Source organism: Oncorhynchus mykiss, chromosome 15 (assembly GCF_057628025.1).
Source record: "Oncorhynchus mykiss isolate SJ-2025 chromosome 15, ASM5762802v1, whole genome shotgun sequence".
Lineage (NCBI taxonomy): Eukaryota > Metazoa > Chordata > Actinopteri > Salmoniformes > Salmonidae > Oncorhynchus > Oncorhynchus mykiss.
The window spans coordinates 23,568,616-23,590,930 of record NC_143036.1 but is presented as its reverse complement, the minus strand read 5'-3'; the positions used below and the strand labels follow the sequence as shown (position 1 = coordinate 23,590,930).

Genomic DNA, 22,315 nt, shown 5'->3' with positions numbered 1-22,315 from the left:
ATTAGCTATGCTCCGGCACCATAACCAGACTGGCTCTGATGAGGACATAAAAGAGGGTGACGGGCTGCCAGGGAAGTGACATTTTGGGTCATTATTGCGCTGCTGGTGCTCCTACTATTATAAAATGGGCTCTGGACTCTCCCATACAGCCTCAGGTTCTCGGTTCAATTAACGACTGATATTTCCCATCATGGAATATGAATTGTTTAAGCATATTTTTTAAATCTCTGGAGATTGGTGATATTACCATAATTTGCAATGGTTGTTTTGAACTTCAGGTAGGGCAAGACTTTGGTTGACGTTTTGGAAATTCGAGGCCTATATTTTTAATGATCCGCATGGTTCCCCCTAATAGGATTGACTTGACCCAAATGGCTATGAAGGTGTTTAGGCTCCTACTGCATCACTTTAAATGAGATCATGCACCACTATTACTGTAACCATCAACAATGACAGGTTTACAACCAGACGAAGACATAGCCTAAAAGCCCCAACTACTTTCCCACTTAAAATCAACTTTTTTGCAATGAAAAGTTAATGTTCTCACCACCTTTAGACTATGTCTAATTAGATGCTAGTAATGACATGTTGTAAAGTAGATTGAGATGTTACAGGTCTCTAACTAACGACACGACAAGCCATAGCACGCTACACGGTTAGTTGGACTAAACTTGATTTATAGGGCAGTTTATAGCGCAAAAAAATGCGATTGCCATTTGTATACTTTTTGGATTGACATGTTGGACGTTTTCTGACCAATGTTGGTCTTTTAAAAACTCCCAGCGCAAACCAAAGTGATTGGTCTAACCAACCTTACTGAGTGAACTACCACCCAACTGCAAGCAGATGTTCACTTCACATTGGGCATATTCCAACAGAACAGTCATGTGCAACCAGACAGATACGCCAAGAAGGCAAAACGTGGCGTGGTTTGCTTTTCCAGTGTGGAAAGAGTTGACATGGTCAACATATGGACCTACCTGTTGTCCCCCGCCGAGCTACACTGAAAAAAATAGCAATTTGAAGAAAGTGCCAAGAGCAGTGACAACGCCAAGTAATTTTGCTCTCTTGCACTGCTATCTCTATTTTCTGTGAACAATTGAAGAGGACTACAATAGTTCAATTAACTTATGCTAAACTCTCTTGGGAAAAGCACTATGGAGAGTTTGGCCATTGAGGTTTAAATAGCAGTTAATGTCACATGTATAAAATCCTTGGAGGCCATGTTAGCACGTGAATTGTAATAACAATAGAAAATAGGCTAGCTCGAACGCTAGCCAATGTATGAATCTGCTTTTGGGGCACCTATAGAACCACACTGCTGACAGTCACGCCTGCTACGATAAACATACACGCACGCACGTACACGCTCTGGGCTGTGCTAACCGTTTGGCTAATCACCAGCACTACAACAATAGAGCTGCTAGAGCAAACCCCCAGGGTGACAACAAGCGGGAAAGGAGAGTGAGAGAACAAATAAACAAGTAGCATGGGCGGAGGGGGTGAGGAGAGAGAGAGGAGATAGCGAGAAAGGAGAGGGAGCGATAGAGAGAGCAGGATTCTTTTCAAATCACTGCTTCCTAATTGATGTTGTCTGGCAAAATATGATTATGTTGTCGTAGGGGCTATTTTAGTCATTCATTTCAGAAGCTGTGTATTATTTCTGAAATAAAATGTCTGAAATCGTAGGTGATACTTTTATTCTGTCACGATTCATGACTCGGTCTATGTTTCTGTTATGTATACAGTCGGCTATTTGTTATGCAACAAGGATATTCATGTTCTCTAAATCTCATCTGGGAACCATTTGTTCTTTTGACAAATTGATCTAGTCAATTAGGCAATGTATTCATGCTCTGAACAGAAAACACACACAGCTTCTGCCCTCAAGACATTTATGGGAACGCAAAATAAAACATAACGAGAGAGCAATGGCTTGATTTAGGTCACCTGTTCCAACTTGGGTCATGTTCATTAGGAATGAAACAGAAGAAAACAGACTGAAACAAGGAGGGAGAGAGTACCTGGACTTCTCCAATAAGTATCTCAACAACAAAAAAGCTGTAGCATAAATTTGCTAAACATTATCTATTGCGCGTCCAAATGAATAGGACCCTGGGCATATCTTGTCTTTTCAGAATGATTCCCATGACCTAATGAGGTGGAGACTGACAGACAGATAGCGCCCATTGGGAGACTTTGACAGACCTAGTCAGCATAGGTTACTATAAGCTTCACTCCGTTGATCAAATCTAATTTTATTTGTCACATGCGCAGAATACAACAGGTGTAGGTAGACCTTACAGTGAAACGCTTACTTACAAGCCCTTAACCAACAATGCTTTAAAAACAAGTGTTAAGTAACAAATAATTAAACAGCAGCAGTAAAATAACAAGCGAGGCTATATACAGGGGGTACCGGTACAGAGTCAATGTGCAAGGGGCACCGGTTAGTCGAGGTAATATGTACATGTAGGTAGAGTTAAAGTGATATAAACAGGGAGTAGCAGCAGCATAAAATAGGGGTCTGGGTAGCCCTTTGATTAGCTGTTCAGGAGTCTTATGGCTTGGAGGTTGAAGCTGTTAAGAAGCCTTTTGGACCTTGACTTGGCGCTCGGTACCGCTTGCCGTGCGGTAGCAGAGAGAACAGTCTATGACTATGGGTGGCTGGAGTCTTGACAATTTTTAGGGCCTTCCTCTGACACCGCCTGATATAGAGATCCTGGATGGCAGGAAGCTTGGCCCCAGTGATGTACTGGGCCCTACACACTACCATCTGTAGTGCCTTGCGGTCGAGGGAGGAGCAGTTGCCATACAAGGCAGTGATGCAACCAGTCAGGACGCTCTCGATGGTGCAGCTGTAGAACCTTTTGAGGATCTGAGGACCCATGCCAAATCTTTTCAGTCTCCTGAGGGGGAATAGGCTTTGTCGTGCCCTCTTCACGACTGTCAGTGTGTTTTGACCACGATAGTTTATTGGTGATGTGGATTTCTCAACCTGTTCCACTACAGCCCTGTCGATGTGAATGGGGGAGTGCTCGGTCCTCCTTTTCCTGTAGTCCAATCATCTCCTTTGTCTTGATCACGTTGAGGGAGAGGTTGACCAGGTCTCTGACCTCCTCCCTATAGATGGTCTCATCTACGTGCGTGGAGTGGGATTTTTGAAGCACCGTTCCCACACCCATTTACAAGGGGGCAATAGCACTGCTTTTTTCTCTTTTTGTCATTTAATTTTGTGAAACAAGTAAGAGTCGTCTTCCCCTTGCTAGTAGTAGCTAGCCTTCTTAGCTTCCAACATCGCCATGTGAAATAATCAGATTAATAAATAAAACATATATGCCCTTGTACTTGCCGGCGTAACCTAAAGCATTATCCCAGTTTGATATGCTGCTTGTGTATTCATTCCGATATCAGCTAAAAATAGAACGTCATGTTTTGGTCAACAACAAAAAAAAGCACATGGCCTGCTAGTTGCTACAGCAGGTTTTACCATTTCACAATAGCCTGGAATCACTAGTTATTACTTTAAACAAAGCACCTTTTTGGGTGGATTCTTGTTGTTTGGTTTACTGTTTGAACAGTTGCTTAGATTATATTTGGTTAACAATGCAAAATAGGCTACTTGGATTAATAGCCTATACAGCCAATAAATCAGATCAAGGAACCAAGCGACAACATTGTCCCCACAGCTACGGAAGGCGTGATCACGCTCATCTAAATTTTCAGGTTGTACAACGAATGCCGGAGAGTATTACAAGGAGACGCCCCTTTTGTGACAAAAAACGTCACAAAAGGGACTTTTGGGGACTTCTACCTCTCATAAGTAAGCAATAAAGGGACTTACAACAATTAAGCCTTATTTTCTACTTACCCAGAGTCAGACGAACTTATGGATACCAATTTTATTTCTCTGTGTGTAATTTTAAGGAAGTTGAAGCTAGCATATCGTTAGCTTAGCGCAATTGCTGGAAGTCTCCGGGAAATACGAGCCAGCTCCTCTCAAAAGCAGGGAAATACACCTAACTACTCCAACGCTGGGTGGTTGGTAATTTATAGTCTTAAAGCTATACATAGTAATCAATATTTTATACATTAGTTAATTTGACTGATAATAAAGAAACGATATTCTACCCACTAGGAATGAGCATTTAAAACTACTCAAATAATATTGTGACATTTTTTTTTTTAAGTTTATTTTTTAAAATGTACTTTGTTTAAACTTGGACATTTGTTTGCTGCGCAGCCTGTGTGACTCGGGAGAGAAGGAGCACGCTGCAGCAGGGCACGGTGGGGTGTGTGCACTAGTTAGACAAATTTGTAAATGCCATAGATTATCTATCATCCCATCTGGCAGTGCTTCTTTACTGCCTCACAATCGATGTAAGAAGCTAGCTAAGATAGCCAAATGTTAGCTAGGTAGATAACTAGGCTAGTTGAGGGCATTTTGTTGAGCTTGCCAGTCCATTCAACAACAACTCCATTCAGATTAAAACAACAGACTACCTGTCGGTTGCTCGTTGTAGCATAGTCCTTCTCATTTGGTCGGTTTCAAGTCTGGGCTTTGGCTGGGCCACTCAAAGACAGTCACAGATTTGTCCCGAAGCCACTCCTGCATTGTCTTGGCTGTGTGGGGTCGTTGTCCTGTTGGAAGGTGAACCTTTGCCCCAGTCGGAGGTCCTGAGTGCTCTAAAGAAAGTTATCATTTAGGATCTCTCTGTACTTTGCTCCGTTCATCCTGACTAGTCTCCCCATTCCTGCTGCTGATAAACATCCCCACAGCATGATGCTGCCACCACCATGCTTCACCGTAGGGATGGTGCCAGGTTTCCTCCAGAAGTGACACTTGGCATTCAGGCCAAAGAGTTCAATCTTGGTTACATCAGACCAGAGAATCTTGTTTCTCAAGGTCTGCGAGTCCTTTAGGTGCCTTTTGGCAAACTCCATGCGGGCTATGATGTGCCGTTTACTGAGGAGTGGCTTCCGTCTGGCCACTCTACCATAAAAAGGCCTGACTGACGGAGTGCTGTAGAGATGTTTGTCCTTCTGGAAGGTTCTCCCATCTCCACAGCAGAACTCTAGAGCTCTGTCAGAGTGACCATCGGGTTCTTGGTCACCTTCCTGACCAAGGCCCTTCTCCCCAGATTGCTCAGTTTGGCCAGGCGGCCAGCTCTAGGAAGAGTCTTGGGGGTTCCAAACTTCTTCCATTTATAGAATGATGGACGCCAATGTGTCTCGGAGCTCTACGGACAATTTCTTTGACCTCATGGCTTGGTTTTTGGCTCTGACATGCACTGTCAACTGTGGGACCTTACAGACAGGTGTGTGCTTTTTCAAATCATGTCCAATCAATTGCATTTACCACAGGTGGACTCCAAGTTGTAGAAACATCTCAAGGATGATCAATGGAAACAGGATGCACCTGAGCTCAATTTCAAGTCTCATAGCAATGGGTCTGAATACTTAAGTAAATAAGGTATGTTTTTTTATTTTTTAATAAATTAGCAAAAAGTTCTAAAAACCTGTTTTCACTTTTCCATTATGGGGTATTGTGTGTAGATTGATGAGAAAAAAATATATTTAATACATTTCAGAATAAGGCTGTAACTTAACAAAATGAAAAAGTCAACGGGTCTGAATACTTCCCGAATGCACTGTATATCTGACCAATCACAGACAAGTTTGGACAGCACAGTAGAGTAGTGGTTCTGAAACCTCTCCATAGGGATCCCAGGCCATTCCATGTACAGTGGGGAGAACAAGTATTTGATAACCTGCAAAATCGGCAGTGTTTCCTACTTACAAAGCATGTAGAGGTCTGTAATGTATATCATAGGTAAACTTCAACTGTGTGAGACAGAATCTAAAACAAAAATACAGAAAATCACATTATGATTTTTAAGTAATTCATTTGCATTTTATTGCATGACATAAGTATTTGATACATCAGAAAAGCAGAACTTAATATTTGGTACAGAAACCTTTGTTTGCAATTACAGAGATCATACGTTTCCTGTAGTTCTTTTTGGCCCACTCCTCCATACAGACCTTCTCCAGATCCTTCAGGTTTCGAGGTTGACGCTGGGCAATACGGACTTTCAGCTCCCTCCAAAGATTTTCTATTGGGTTCAGGTCTGGAGACTGGCTAGGCCACTCCAGGGCCTTGAGATGCTTCTAGACTGTGGTCCCAGCTCTCTTCAGGTCATTGACCAGGTCCTGCCGTGTCGGTCTGGGCTGATCCCTCACCTTCCTCATGATCATTGATGCACCACGAGGTGAGATCTTGCATGGAGCCCCAGACTGAGGGTGATTGACCGTCATCTTGAACTTCTTCCATTTTCTAATAATTGTGCCAACAGTTGTGGCCTTCTCACCAAGCTGCTTGCCTATTGTCCTGTAGCCCATCCCAGCCTTGTGCAGGTCTACAATTTTATCCCTGATGTCCTTACACAGCTCTCAGGTCTTGGCCATTGTGGAGAGGTTGGAGTCTGTTTGATTGAGTGTGTGGACAGGTGTCTTTTATATAGGCAATGAGTTCAAACAGGTGCAGTTAATACAGGTAATGGGTGGAGAACAGGAGGGCTTCTTAAAGAAAAACTAACAGATCTGTGAGAGCCTGAATTCTTACTGGTTGGTAGGTGATCAAATACTTATGTCATGCAATAAAATGCTAATTAATTACTTAAAAATCATACAATGTGATTTTCTGGATTTTTGTTTTAGATTCTGTCTCTCACAGTTGAAGTGTACCTATGATAAAAAATTACAGACCTCTACATGCTTTGTAAGTAGGAAAACCTGCAAAATCGGCAGTGTATCAAATACTTGTTCTCCCCACTGTATTTGATCTATTCCAGAGCTAGCACACCTTGTCAAGTAATCCTCAAGCTCTTGAATAGCTAGCTCAGAGCTACAGCAAAATTGTGAAATTTCTGGGGTCCCTGAGGAAAGGTTTGAAGACCAGTGCAGTAGAGCACAGCAGAGTGCAGTACATTACAGTACAGTAAAATAAAAAGTAAAGAAAGTATTTTAAAACATTCATTCAGAACTGAAAATGAACCGGATTTCAACATCTGGAAAATATTTATTTTCAACTACCGGAAAATTCATATAAAATTATTTTCACCTTTAATTCAGAACCTAAAATTAACCCAACGTCAATGTATTATAAACCAAATTAAACCATTACTGGGTTCAGATTTGTGGGAACACACTGAAAAGTAACTTGACACTGTTGATTAGTCAGTGCAGATTTAGATTAAAATGACTTGAAGAAAATGTCATTGAGAGGGTGTACTGAATTAATGCATCCTAAACAGCAACGTGTCTTTCTCGAGTGTTGATCTAGCTAAATTGTACATGTGTACATTCACTATAATGCACAGCTGATGCGCTACTTGCATGTGCATTGGCCAGGTTTAGATTCAATATAGCCAACTGTTTCTTAGCAAGACAATTCACTTGATCATCTACAGTTTGTGTTGGACCTTCCCTTGGTCGTATTCTCGCGGGGGACAGAAATCTGAGACCAATTGGTACACTCTGATTTACCATCCCAAGATATTCCTGAACGTCTATTTGCGCCCCTACTGGATGGAAATTACAAGTGTAATGGCTGTGCTCAATGCAATGGCACTTATAAATGTAGATCCTTCAAACACCCACAAACAGGGAAATCGATCCCAATCAAAGGTGTTATTACATGCTCCACTAAGGCAGTTATTTATCTTATAACTTGTCCTTGTGGGTAAAACAAAGCACGAATGAAAAGTACGTATCTCAGAGCATCGTAGCACCATTAGGTGCAAAAACTTTACTTATCCAGTTGCGGCCCACTTTTTGGAGGCAGGCCACTCGATTTCGTCTCTGCGTCATATTGGCATCGAACATGTCACCCTAGGAGAGGGGGTGATCTTGATAATTTATTGTTAAAAACGAGAGGCTGCCTGGATCTTTAACTTAAAGACCCTTGCTCCCTTCGGTCTCAACGTAAACTTTGATCTGAAGCCATTCTTGTGATTATTGTGACTTTGCCATTGTAATTGTTTGTAAGCTTGTGTAGTCTAAAATGAATCTATGATCGTATGCTATCCATTTGTTGTTTGTATGCTGTTCTTTATATGCCATTTTAATATTTGAGAATTAACCACTGATATTAGGTCACTCTTGGCCATGATTACAGACACCTGTGTCTTTTGACACTATATAAACGAGTAATCCCGCAGTGTTTGTAATTATACCCTGATGAAGACAGCTTGGCTGTCGAAACGTTGGTAATTCAATTTTTGCATCTGAGCTCCTAGAGTGTGTGGCTCTCTTTCATTTTCAAGTTTTCTACTCCGCTAGCCAGCACCATGCCTAAATAGGTGTGCGGTTATTTTTCTTCTAGATTAGATTCAATATAGCCAACTGTTTCTTAGCATGACAATTCACTTAATCATCTACAGTTTGTGTTGAAGAAATGTAGGCTAGCTAGCAGTGTTTGTGCTGAAACTGACATTGTGCTGCACACTAAGCTATCTAGCCAGTTTGACTATCATGCCGGAGTAGCTAGATGAGCAATGTCCATTGCATGTATTATAAGTTAGCAACGTGGCAGTTTCCCAAAGTTTGGTGTTGACTGTTAACTTTACTTAGCTAGCTAGCTAGGCTTTATGGAGGAATGTTACTTAGCTAGCTAGGATATATTGTCAATATTGAGTTGTGGTGCACAGCTATGGTATTGTCTTGTTGACTTGTAGTTACTGGCTAGTTGGCTAGCTAACTGGCTATAATAGCAGCCAAGGACGTTCACTAGCTTATTTGTTTGATTTAGTTTACACAGATGACTTCAGCCATATGAAACACCTTCCACATCCAAATATACCTAGCTAGCTTATTTTGCTTGTAGCTTGCTTCTCATCTGACTGGTGTTAGCAAGCTAGCTACAGCTGAGAGCCTGCTACTAGCTAGCTGCTGATGTTGTGCAGCAACCGAGTTGCTGGTCCCCGTTTTAGAACTCGAGGCGGAGAGTGACTAGAGATGGGGAGTGTGTTGTGTACCGCCAATCAAGTTGATTTGCAAAGTTTCATAGAGATTGATGTTATATTGGCTTAGAAAAGAGAGATTTTAATTTCACATTGAGCTTCAACAAATGCCGTACTATTGTGGGGGCAATATAAACCAATGGTGAGTTGGAACTCTGCTTGGTCCAATAAGGGGTAAAAGGTGTAAGAGAGACACCTGGTTGGCAAGGCCATCCTGTGTGAGTTTAGAAACAGGAAGAGGGGGCCATCAGCCGTAGCATGCCACACCAGAAAGGAATGGTCAGGGAGACTGGCTGTTTCCCTGGCACAAGTGCTTTCCATGCCAGTCTGAGATCACTGTCTTCCATATGGACAACCATCACTGATCACAACCTTGACCATGGCATGTCTGGGTATGTGAGACAACCTTGATTTAATAGAAGAATTAGAACATAACTGAGCTGTATTACATATCTAACATAACTCAGACACATTCAAACTCCTGCAGTGACTTACTCAAAGTGGAGGCCTTCAAAACCTTGAGCCCTGGGTTCTGGCTAAGCTGGGGCAGGAAAGAACACATCCCCCTAACTTGGAACCCAGCCAGGACATCCCGTTTCGCACACAGGCCCGGGGGTGGGAGGGAGGTTACAGAGAAGGGGGTGGGGGTCCCGGCAGGCCCGGTAATCTGCTCCACTGAAGGATTGGAGTGTGGGAGGAGGGTCAAACAAGCGCCTCTTTCATAGCCCCAATTATTAAATCATGTCATTAGGGAGAAGGGCTGTGGCTGTACAAGAGGGCATACGGGTTGCGAGAAGGTGAGCAAGAGCACACAGCGAGTTCTGGTGTTGAGCTCTTTAGGCCTAGAAAGAGTAACAGAGAGAGCGAGAGAGAGGGGGAAAGAGAGGGCTATAGCTGCTTAGCCTATGAGCAAGCAGAGGCCGGCTAAAGATAAGTGCACACGATACCTCTGAGTCAGACCCATTTCCCCACCGCTATTTATTTAGAGGGAGTCCCCCTGCTTCTCTGCTCCTCTTTCCTCTCACTCCTCACTTTATGATCTACATATGATGGAAAGGTGCTGGCCAGGTCAACCCAAGTGGGAGTGCATAAAAAAAAAGTTTGGGGGAGAAAAAAAGGCTAAGAGTTACATTAGCCTTCTGTTTAGCTGACTGTGTTCGCTAAGAAAGGGCATTGCCAAAGGAGTTGCCAAGGGAAGGAAGTAAGCTAGATTACTAGCCTTGGACACGATTGTGTCTAGACTAGTATCAAAAGCTCTGAGTGTAGGCCCATGTCATAAATAATGATGAAAAAATCATATCTCACACTGGGATCATGTATGTACACAATCTAATACTTCAAAATTGTGGATGACACATGACCACAGGAACAACATCAGTAAGAAACAAGAAGTGAAGGGGGTGCAGATTTTCTCACAGCATCACAGCGGGTGGGGTGGGGGGTCATCCGGTTTGGGTGCGTGGAGAGATATGTCCCTCGGGGAAGTTATGTTACCACCCCTATTGTGGGAGGCAAAGAACAGCCCTTGGTGGCTAAACCAATTGACCGTGCCTATAGAAGAAACATGGATATACAGAGCAACATTGTCTGTCCTATGCAATGATATTTGAATAACACAAGTGAGACAGGAAGTATACAAACTTCAATACAGTCACCTTGAAGTAATGACACACCCTATCAAGATGAAGAAATTCCTCCACCCCAGCAGACTATAAAATCAGCTGCAGTTATGTTGACAAACAAGTAGTTGTTGTTGCCAAGAACATGATCATCATTCCAAGTCTATAAAAGACTATGCAGCTTGCTTTTACCTCTGCTGTTACAGATGAGTCATGTAATAGAATGTGTGAGAGTCCATTGCTATCTCTATTGACAACCACTCTGCATCCTCAGTGGTTACCACAGAACCAATATCAACACAAAGACGAGTGGAAATAGTCTTGTGCATGTGCCTGATTTGATGTTTGTGAATGTGGTGTGTGTTTTGCTCTATGGCTGAGAAGATGAACGCCCTGTCAGATTCTATCACTTCACTCTGAGGCGACACAATGGATGCTGTGCCGATGCCTGCATTCCATGCTCATTCGTTCAGCCTTATCTGGAGGGCACTACCAGGGAGGCAGGCTGCATTCTCCTGCCACTGCCAGGCAACAGTAGCCATACCAAACAGCCAAACACCCATACCCTAGCCCTACCTAGCTTAGACCAGAGCCCTATATAGACCTAAACTAGCTCAGTTCCAGTCCCTCACCAATAGGCCTATACAGTCACAATCATTAGGGAAAGTTTGATTTGTAGTAAATTGCCAAAACACTCTTTGGAGAATGGAGGGAGACCAGATCAAAAGACGAGGAAGAGTGAGGTGCCCTAATACCCCAAAATGTTTTGTTTCAGGTCAAATGTGTTTGTCTCAATTACGGACAGTAGTAAGAACGTATAGCTTTTACATAATATCACAACTTACATTAGGACTGACCCCATTGAGTCGATTGTTTGGTCGATAGGCTGTTGGTCAACTGAGATTTCTTTAGACGAGCAGTCATTTTTTTCATGGTGCACAAGACACCTGTCTGTTTCGCGCCTGTCTCAGTGCACTAATCCATTGCGGAGACCATGGAGATGGCACAGTTCATCACTCTAAGACATTGTATATGGTTATATTATGTAAAAATAATGGTGAAACAATAATAAATCTAATATTTTATAACAGTTGTGATTTTCCCCTGTTGGATACGGTCGCTGTCCTCAGTTCTGAAACAATCTTCAGTGTACCGTAGAATTGGCGCCTTCCCTATGTTGCTATGTGCACAATAGCAAAGTTAACCAGCATATTGTGATTGAGAACAATGCGGCGGAGGCCTAATTGTCTAAGAAAATCGAGGAGAGGAAACCCCAATTTGGTTTAGGTCTATAATCAATAGCCTAACTGTTAAATGTGCCTGGCTTTAGAAAAATCTGCCATTCATCTGTACCAGTCAAAAGTTTGGAAACAACTACTCATTCAAGGGTTTTTGTTTATTTTTACTATTTTCTACATCAAAACTACAAAAGAACACATGAAATCATGTAGTATCCAAAAAAAAGTGTTAAATAAATCTAAATATATTTTATATTGCGCCGCCCTATGGGACTCCCAATCACGGCTGGGTGTGATACAGCCTGTATTCGAACCAGGGTGTCTGTAGTGACGCCTCAGCACTGATGCATTGCCTTAGACCACTGCGCCACTCAGGAGCACCCCCAAGTATCACTGTTCACAATGGATGACGAAATCAAAAAGGCCTATTTTCTCGTCTAAACTGAAAAACACTTCAGTTGCTAAATGAAGGATGACAAGCACCATTTAAGCCGCGACTTTGTGTTACGGAAACAGCTGCGTCTTTCTCATCAATAGCACTGTTCACCGTTTACTCCTGCTTTAACAGGGTGTAATTTGCTTAATAGTGGTAGTTGAGACATACAGTTAACAGCATTAGAAAGCTAAATTGCTTTCTTTTTTAAGCATGAGATAGCCTACCCCAGTGTTTCCCCTATGCATTTAGTAGTATAAACGTAAAATGACTAAAACCATATTTAAAGTGTGCAGAAAAGATAATGGAGCAATATATTTTAAATGAGATCTTTGAGAACTATCAATCACCAAAATAAAAACTAAACAGTCAGGGAGAATCTAAAATTCCAAAAATGTCATGGCATAGGGCCCCCGTTGATTTGGTTATAATGTTTGAGTCACTCCGATGCCTTAAGAACAAGGCATAAACCATGCTCATGTCGCTCAACGGTCCCCCCGCCCACTCCACTTCTCTCGCTCTCCCTCCATTGAAAGTAAATGGCTTCCGATGTTTCCCAGCGCGATGTCGCTTCCTAGCAATGGGAACTTGTGTGTGATGGAGCGGTCGGAAACCAAATGGAGTGAGTGAGACACATAACGGAGGGGAAAGGGAAAAGACCGTGGCTTGGTTTCTTTTTTGTTTTGAGTCGCTAATGCACACTAACAAATGGAACACTAGAGTCAACGTGAGTGAATTAACGGTCATCTTTTGGACACAATTTCCCCAGCCCGACTGTTTAGATTACCTGCCCCGGGCAAATCGGGCAACCATTAATGTCAATATAGGACTGTAAAAGTGACTGGTTTCTCTAGAAGCGAGCCTTGCTCACATGGCTGTCCTGTGCTGTCCCAGGGGTAAAGTCCACAGAGGGACAATCAGTTGTTTTTCCTACCTTTCACAAGGCAGTTTCACTAAACACATAAAACCTCACTTACTGACCCAAGCTTTGTGTGACAAGCCATGGATTAAAATGGCTTATTTTACAAAGCTATATGTTGAAAGGGCAGTGGTGTGGAGTGAACGGACAAAAAAAAAAAATCACTACACACTGAATAAAACTGCCTTGTTTAAAACCAAAGTGGCCAAACTGAAGCTTTTAGTCCTCTTTCTCTCGCGCTTTCATTCCCTGTTGACTTGTGTGTGTGGAGTACAGGGGGTGCATTGCTACTAGCGTCAGTGCAATGACATGCTAGCTGTTCCCACAGACTTCCAGTCGTTGAGCCAACGACTATCAATTTAAAAGCGCCATAAATATACATATTGGCAACAATTTAGCAGCGGTGGGCCACAGCTGCTAAATGAATATAGGGGAAACACTAGGAGCCTATATGGGCCCTGGGCTGTGTAGTCTTGCAGAGGCCTGTTGTCCCCCTCTCTCTTGGTCTGACTGGCTTGGCTGCTAATGCAGTCAGTGGATGCCCTGCTCTCTCTATGCTACTCTTTGCCCAGAGGAACTGACGGCTACACCCGTACTGTCACATTACTCTGCTTCTCACATACAAAACGAGAGTGACAAAGCAAGGATGTGTGGTGTGTCTGTGTGCTCGAGTCTTTTCCTGCGTGAATGAGTGTGTAAGTGTGCCTGTCTGTCTCTTGGTGTGTGTGTGCGTACACCGGGTTACAGGGTGCCAGGTTTTGCCAGCCATTAGTTTTTACTGCCTTGCTTCCCGGCCCGTTCTGGCTATTCTGACTGAGTCGGCTCGGTTTACCAGCAAGTCCAGAACCAGACCCATAATATCACTCCAAATGTACCTCTGGGGAGAAATGACAGGAGTAAGTCTGCCTGTTATAGAGCACAGGGAAATGTGTTCACACTTGAACAGGTGCTTGGCAGCGCAGAGCAGAGCTGGCTGGGTGGGTTAGAAAAGGAGATGATTAAAACCACCATGACCATCTCTCTCCACTCGGCGTGGCACAGACTGTCTTGCCGGGTTACATCCAAACACTCTTAAAACAGCTTCCTTCGTCACGTGAAAGGACTTTGACCATAGATTGTATAAAACACTTGGATGTTCCCCTATCGGTTGTAATGAAGGACTATTCAATTTCATTGATGGGACATGCCACGAATGTTTCTCCTGCACCTGGCTGTGTACTGGAGTGACGCGGGTTGATGATGCAAGCAAACCCTCTGGTCCCCAGGCCGGCGGTAGCCACAGCAGGCAGGCAGGTCCGGCTAGCTAGTACCATGCCAAGCCAAGTTCAGGGTGCAGTGATGCCTTCACTACCACACCGCTAGGCAATTATTATTTTTTTAATAACAATTCAGAGTCAGCCAGAGAAACATATTTTGTAATTTTGTGGGGATGACTACAGGCTACTGAAGTCCATGTGAGCCCATATTAAAAGAGATACCAGTACTACTCACAATATAAATATTCTCGTTGTTTGGATACCTGAAAGTAAGGGCGGCAGGTAGCCTAGTGTTCGGCCAGTAACCAAAAGGTTTCTGGTTTGAATCCCTGCGCCGACTAGGTAAAAAAAAGATATCTGCCCATGTACCCTTGAGCAAGGCACTTAACCATAATTGCTCCTGTAAGTCACTCTGGCTAAGAGCATCCACCATTTACATAAAAATAAATAAAATGTAAGGTAGTCCAAAACAGACAGCAACCCCATGTTCTTTCTACTTAGCTACAGTACAGCTTAGCAATACCATTAGCATGTGCAAAATAATGGGGCAGGCTTACCTTGGTCTAGGTTCTGCTAGTATGCTCCAGATAGTAAGCCTAAACCATCTCACACAGCAACATTACACACTGAGCATTACTAGCCTTTTACTAGTTCTACTAAGGAAGCCAGGCTACATTTAAAATGACACTGTTAGGGTCGGACAAATCAGCAACCAAATGAAACTCCTAATTGTCAGTTAACTTTGGCAGGCAGACAAGTCAACACTGGAGCGAAAAGAGAAAAACATGGCTGTTGGCGGAAAACGAGACAGGATATGTGTGGTGGGGGCATTTAAGCACAACAGCAATGACACATTTGCTCGCTCAGGCAAAAAGAGGCAAAGGATGAGGAAGAAAAAGATTAATATCTGGAGAATATTAACAACAGTCGGGCTGATACCACAGGCAAAATCCTAACACCATTGTCTGCCCGACTGTCCGGGAGTCTTCAGCCGTCTGTCAGTCACTCATCTCTGCAAACACCCATCACTCTGCCGTAAGGTGAGGACAGCATCAGAGACAGGCTGGGGAGTTATGACACAGAGTGAGTGAGAGAGATAGTGTGTGTGTGTGTGTGTGTGTGTGTCTAGCACAGCAGCAGTGTTTCCTCATCCCTCATTAGAGGCTAAATCACATGATCAGAGCGGTGAAAGAGGGGTGGTGGGCTGACGGGGGCTTGGCATGGGGCCTGGCTTGGTTAGGCTCAGGCAGGCAGGCAGGCAGGCTAGACAAAGGGAATCCCCCAGTGGAACACCTCTCTCCTGCTGCTCCCCTCTCTCTGGCAAACCCTGCCGTCTGTCCCTGCCCTACCATGGCACCACCTGCTGAGGTAATGGAGTCAATATACTGACAACAAAGACTAAAAAGTGACATACTGTATTATGAGGGTCAGTATGACCTAGCTTTAAGGGACATAACCTCTGCTGTGCCAGGATAAATACTTTGTGGACATACAGAGGCCATATGACAGGGACACTAGCAAGAGAGCTGACTGGCACAAAGGACAGTACACTCAACCATATCAACATTGAGGAAAATGCAAGTCATCCCCCTCCATACATAACATGGAAGGAGGGAAGGGCTTGTCAATGTTTCCTCCCTTAGTTTGAGCAGCCCCTGTGCATTTTTACGAGACAAACAGCCAATAAGGGGGGGGGGGGGGGGCTATCTAGCTACAATGCATCACAAAACAACACATTGACAAAGACAAGCCAGTATGAACCCTAGCTGGTTTCCTTGTTTGGTAGAAACATGTGACAGTACTGGCGCGAGGAGGTGTGTCACACACACACAAACACACACACATTTATAGGAATTTGTCGAATTCCAGTCAGCTCCAAGGTCGTTGCCCTTGTTCCATTGCGTGTGTGGTGACCGCGGGGTAACTGTTTACACACGAGCCCATGGCAATAGATCAGGAGGGATACACGGTGGCGTTTTCAACGCTAGCCTGGCCCATCGCCCCTGATGACAAGTCAACAAATCGTCCGTCATCAAAAGCAGTTGAGCTGTAGCTCACGTAAAAATAAAACCAAGGCAAAAGCAGGACAGTCATTACCCTCAAATAAAATGTTCACATGTATCAACATAGGCTTAGTTGATGAGTAAACCAACATGCCCCCGCACTAACAAAACACACACAGTCACACACAATTAATTCCTCCTCTACAGGTATTATATGGTTTACACAGCGTCGGCTTCAGACCGATTCAGGATTATAGTCTCTGACTGTTGTGGCCATGGCAGCGTTCAGTAAACCAGCCCAAAATAATCCGAAAAGGAAACTGGCGGTAGAGCTTACAACTTTGTGGTCTTCCTGAGGCCCGTCTGTGGTGTCTGTTTAAAACCTGCTAAATCGTTCTCACCAGACCATGAAGGAAGGTTGTGACCAAGACGAGAGGTCCGCTAGGAGATAGAATACAGACCCACTCTATCTGGGTTTTGATAGGCTAGCAGTGTCTTCAATCATTTTGTTTTTCTGCATTGTATAAGAAACAGGCGCCCTCCCACATAAAAAATAAATAAATACTATAGTGTATACTATGGTAGGAATACTAAAGCATTCACTGTAGTGTTTTTACGGACTGAAGTCTTTACTGTAGTATACTTAAGCAATAAGGCCCGAGGGGGTGTGGTATATGGCCAATATAACACGGCTAAGGGCTGTTCTTCAGGCACGACAACGGAGTGCCTGGAAACAGGCCTTAGCTGTGGTATATAGGCCATATACCACAAACCCTGATGTGGCTTATAGCTATTATAAACTGGTTACCAATGTAATTAGAGCAATAACAATAAATGTTTTGTCATACCCGTGGTATACGGTCTGATATGCCACGGCTGTCTGCCAATCAGCATTCAGGGCTTGAACCACCCAGTTTATAATGTAGTATTTACAGTTTACTATAGAATATACTACTATTTTTTTTACTACAGTATTTATACAGGTAATTAGTGTGGTGTTTTTGCGGACTATATTATTTACTGTAGTGTTTTTGGGGACAATACTGTAGTATTTACTAAACTACTTTTGTTTTATTATCTTTGTCATGTAAGTGGGGTTTTCCCCACGAGGAGAAATACTAAAAGAACAAATTTTCCATAATCTATAGGTAGGTAGGACTGGGATGTGATCAGAGTTTAGAGATTCTGCTCTTTTCTATAACCTGTAGAGAACACAATATATGGTCTATGCTTGGTATGTAGGCTTCTCACTTATAGGTGGCACAAATTGGGATATAGGGGACGGGAATGGGCACGGTACATGCAAATTAAATACTGCCGTATTTATTAACGTTTTTTAAATGCTGTGTTTTTTGCAGACTGTAGTATTTGTGAGGACATTTCTGTAGTATTTCCTACAGTGATTTTTTTGGTGTAGTATTCTACAACATTCTATACTAAGTACTACACATGATCGAGGGATACTACAGTGTGTAGTATAGTATTCTACAGTATACTACATACTTGTGACTTAGAATATGTGGACAACTACAAATACCTAGGTGTCTGGCTAGACTGTAAACTCTCCTTCCAGACTCACATTAAGCATCTCCAATCCAAAATTAAATCTAGAACCGGCTTCCTATTTCACAACAAAGCATCCTTCACGCATGCTGCCAAACATACCCTTGTGAAACTGACCATCCTACGGATACTCGAATTCGGCGATGTCATCTATAAAATAGCCTCCAACACTCTACTCAACAAATTGGATGCAGTCTATCACAGTGCCATCCGTTTCATCACCCATATACCACCCCCCCATTGCGACCTGTATGCTCTTGTTGGCTGGCCCTCGCTTCATACTCGTCGCCAAACCCACTGGCTCCAGGTCATCTGCAAGTCTCTGCTAGGTAAAGCCCCGCCTTATCTCAGCTCACTGGTCACCATAGCAGCACTCACCTGTAGCACCCGCTCCAGCAGGTATATCTCACTGATAACTCCCAAAGCCAATTCATCCTTTGCCCGCCTTTCCTTCCAGTTCAATGCTGCCAATGACTGGAACGAACTGCAAAAATCATTGAAGCTGGAGACCCAAATCTCCCTCACTAGCTTTAAGAACCAGCTGTCAGATCAGCTCACAGATCACTGTACCTGTAACATAGCCCATCCAATTACCTCATCCCCATACCTTATTTATTTAGCTCTTTGCACCCCAGTATCTTTACTTGCACATTCATCTTCTGCACATCTACCATTCCAGTGTCTAATTGCTATATTGTAATTACTTCGCCACCATGGGCTATTTATTGCCTTACCTCTCTTATCCTACCTCCTTTGCACACACTGTATTTAGATTTTTCTATTTTCTACTGTATGTTTGTTTATTCCATGTGTAACTCTGTTGTTGTATGTGTCGAACTGATGTGCTTGATCTTGGCCAGGTCGCAGTTGTAAATGAGAAATTGTTCTCAACTAGCCTACCTGGTTAAATAAAGATGAATAAAAAAAATAATAATTCTATACTAAGTACTGTAGTATATTGTATGTGTGATCATAAAAGCAATGGCCTAAAACGTGATTCCCAATAAGCTGAAAGACATGAACACAACAGGCTCTCCAAACAGATCTACATTAGAGGCTTGCTACTAGTGCTAACAGATAAAGAGGGAGGTTTGCAGCTCGGTTTAATTTGGAGCCTGGCGGGGGAGCCAGGCATGGTGAAATCACACCCAGCACCAGAGCCAACTGGCTGGCCCACTCCCCTCAGAGCAGAGCTGAAGGAAGACAGCCGTGGGCCCAGACACAGCTGTTGAGTGGTGTCTTTGACACAGGGCTGTGCTCTCACTCTCCCTTTCCCGCTTGCTTTTATTTATTTATTCAACCTTTATTTAACTAGGCAAGTCAGTTAAGAACAAATTCTTATTTACAATGACGGCCTACCAAAAGGCCTCCTGCGGGGACAAGGGCTGGGATTAAAAATAAATAACTAAATAAAATATAGGACAAAAACCCACATCACGACAAGAGACAACACAACACTACATAAAGAGAGACCTAAGACAACAACATAGCAAGGCAGCAGCACATGACAACACAGCATGGTAGCAACACTACACCAACAGGACAACAACATGGTAGCAACACAAAACATTGTACAAACATTGGGCACAGACAACAGCACAAAGGGCAAGGTAGAGACAACAATACTTCACGCAACACAGCTACAACTATCAGCAAGAGTGTCCATGATTGAGTCTTTGAATGAAGAGTGTCATAAAACTGTCCAGTTTGAGTGTTTGTTGCAGCTTGTTCCAGTCACTGCCTACAGTGGACTAAAAATACGACCCAGGGATGTGTGTGCTTTGGGGTCCTTTAACAGAATGCGACTGGCAGAACGGGTGTTGTATGTGGAGAATGAGGGCTGCAGTTATCTCAGACAGGGGGGAGTGAGGCCTAAGAGAGTTTTATAAATAAGTATCAACCAGTGGGTCTTGCAATGGGGTATACAGAGATGACCAGTTTACAGAGGAGTATAGAGTGCAGTGATGTGTACTATAAGGAGCATTGGTGGCAAATCTGATGGCCGAATGGTAAAGAACACCTAGCCACTCGAGAGCACCCTTACCTTCCAATCTATAAATTATGTCTCCGTAATCTAGCATGGGCAGGATGGTCATCTGAACCAGGGTTAGTTTGGCAGCTGGGGTGAAAGAGGAGCGATTACGATAGAGGAAACCAGGTCTAGATTTAACTTTAGCCTGCAGCTTTGATATGTGCTGAGAGAAGGACAGTGTACAGTCTAGTCATACTCCCAAGTACTTATATGAGGTGACTACCTCAAGCTCTAAACCCACAGAGGTAGTAATCACACCTGTGGGGAGAGGGGCATACTTCTTACCAAAACACATGACCTTTGTTTTGGAGGTGTTCAGAACAAAGTTAACGGTAGAGAAAGCTTGTTAGACACTAAGGAAGCTTTGTTATTGAGCATTTAACACAAAATTCGGGGAAGGGACAGCTGAATATAAGACTGTATCATCTGCATATAAATGGATGAGAGAGCTTCCTACTGCCTGAGCTATGTTGTTGATGTAAATTGAGAAGAGCGTGTGGCCTAGGATCGAGCCTTGGGGTACTCTCTTGGTGACAGGCAGTGGCTGAGACAGCAGATTTTCTGACTTTATACACTGCACTCTTTGAGAGAGGTAGTTCGCAAACCAGGCCAAAAAACCCTCAGAGACACCGGCCCACAAGAATGGAATGGTCTACCGTATCAAAATAGTTGGCCAAGTCAATAAAAATAGCAGGACAACATTGCTTAGAATCAAGGTCAATGGTGACATCCTTGAGAACCTTTAAAGTTGAAGTGACACATCCATAATCTGAGCGGGAACCAGATTGCATACCAGATAGAATACTATAGACATCAAGAAAGCCAATCAATTAATTATTGAAAGGTTTTTCCAACACTTTTGATAAACAGGGCAAAATAGAAATAGGCCTATAACAGTTAGGATCAGCTTGATCTCCCCCTTTAAATAAAGGACAACCCAGATGGATTTTTGGGGTCAAGTTTTTAGAACCTCGGACTCAGTGACTGCCTGCAGGGAGAAACTTTGTAGCGGGGCAGGGGAAAAAGAGGGAGAAGCATAGGGGACAGTTGTATTAGAAGGGGTGGGAGATGAGGAAATGTTGGACGGGCAACAAGGCATGGCTGAGTCAAATAGGAATCCTGACTTAATGAAGTGGTGATTAACAAGCTTCTTGTCAGTAACAACCACATTATCAACATTAAGGGACATGGGCAGCTGTGAGGAGGAGGGTTTATTCTCCAGGTCTTTAACCGTTTTCCAGAACGTCTTGGGGTTCGACCCACAGAGAGAGAACTGCTCCCTAAAGTAACTAACTTTGGCCATCTGGATAGCCTGAGTCCACTTATTTCTCATTTGCCTAAACGAGAGCCAGTCAACCTGAGCGTGCGTGTGCCGAGCCTTTCACCAAATCCAATTCTTGAGGTGGAGTAACTCTGCAAGATCACAGTCGAACCAGGGGCTGAACCTGTTTATTTCTCTTTTTTTAATGGGGGTGTGTTTGTTAACAATCCCACTGAAAATATCAAAAAAGAAGGTCCAAGCGTCTTCCACAGAGAGGAAGGATCAAGCTGATTCTATACCATTTTACAGAAGCCAGTTCATGAAGGAAGGCGTGCTCATTAAAGCTTTTTAGCAAGCGTCTATGACAAATCAGGACAGGTTGTTTCACTGAGCAGCCATTACGAACACAGGCTGTAAAACAGTGATCACTAAGGTCATTACAGAAAATACCAGACTGATACCTAACAGGATTATTTGTGAGGATAACATCAAGAAGAGTAGCCTTTTCTGGGAGTTTGGAGTCATAACTTGTGGGATTGGTAATAATCTGAGAAAGATTTAGGGAGTCCCATTGCTTTAGGACTTGGTCAGGTGGTTTAAGCATGTCCCAGTTTAGGTCACCTAGCATGACACATTCAGACTTAGTGTAAGGGGCCAGGAGAGAGCTTAGGGCAGTTAGGGTACATGCCGGTGCTAATGGAGGACGATAGCACCCAGCAACAGTCAACAAAGAGCTATTTGAAACTTTAATACTTAAAACCAGCAAATCAAATTGTTTGGGGACAGACTTGTTGGAGACAACCAAGCACTGAAGGTGATCCTTGGTAAAGATTGCCACTCCCCCACCTTTGGAAGATTTGTCTTTCCGAAAAAAAGGTTATCACCAGAAGAGTTAACATCAGTATTCAAAACACTCTTCCTTAACCATGTCTCAGTAATGACCAACCCAAACTTTCAATTGATCCATT

At 43.3% G+C, this 22,315-nt stretch overlaps 1 protein-coding gene across 27 annotated transcripts in view; it reads right to left on the bottom strand.

Moving 5' to 3' along the window:
- Positions 1–22,315, bottom strand: part of LOC110489808 (zinc finger CCHC domain-containing protein 2) — a 65,669-nt gene that overhangs the window by 20,310 nt on the left and 23,044 nt on the right. The gene's annotated exons all lie outside the window — the stretch shown is intronic.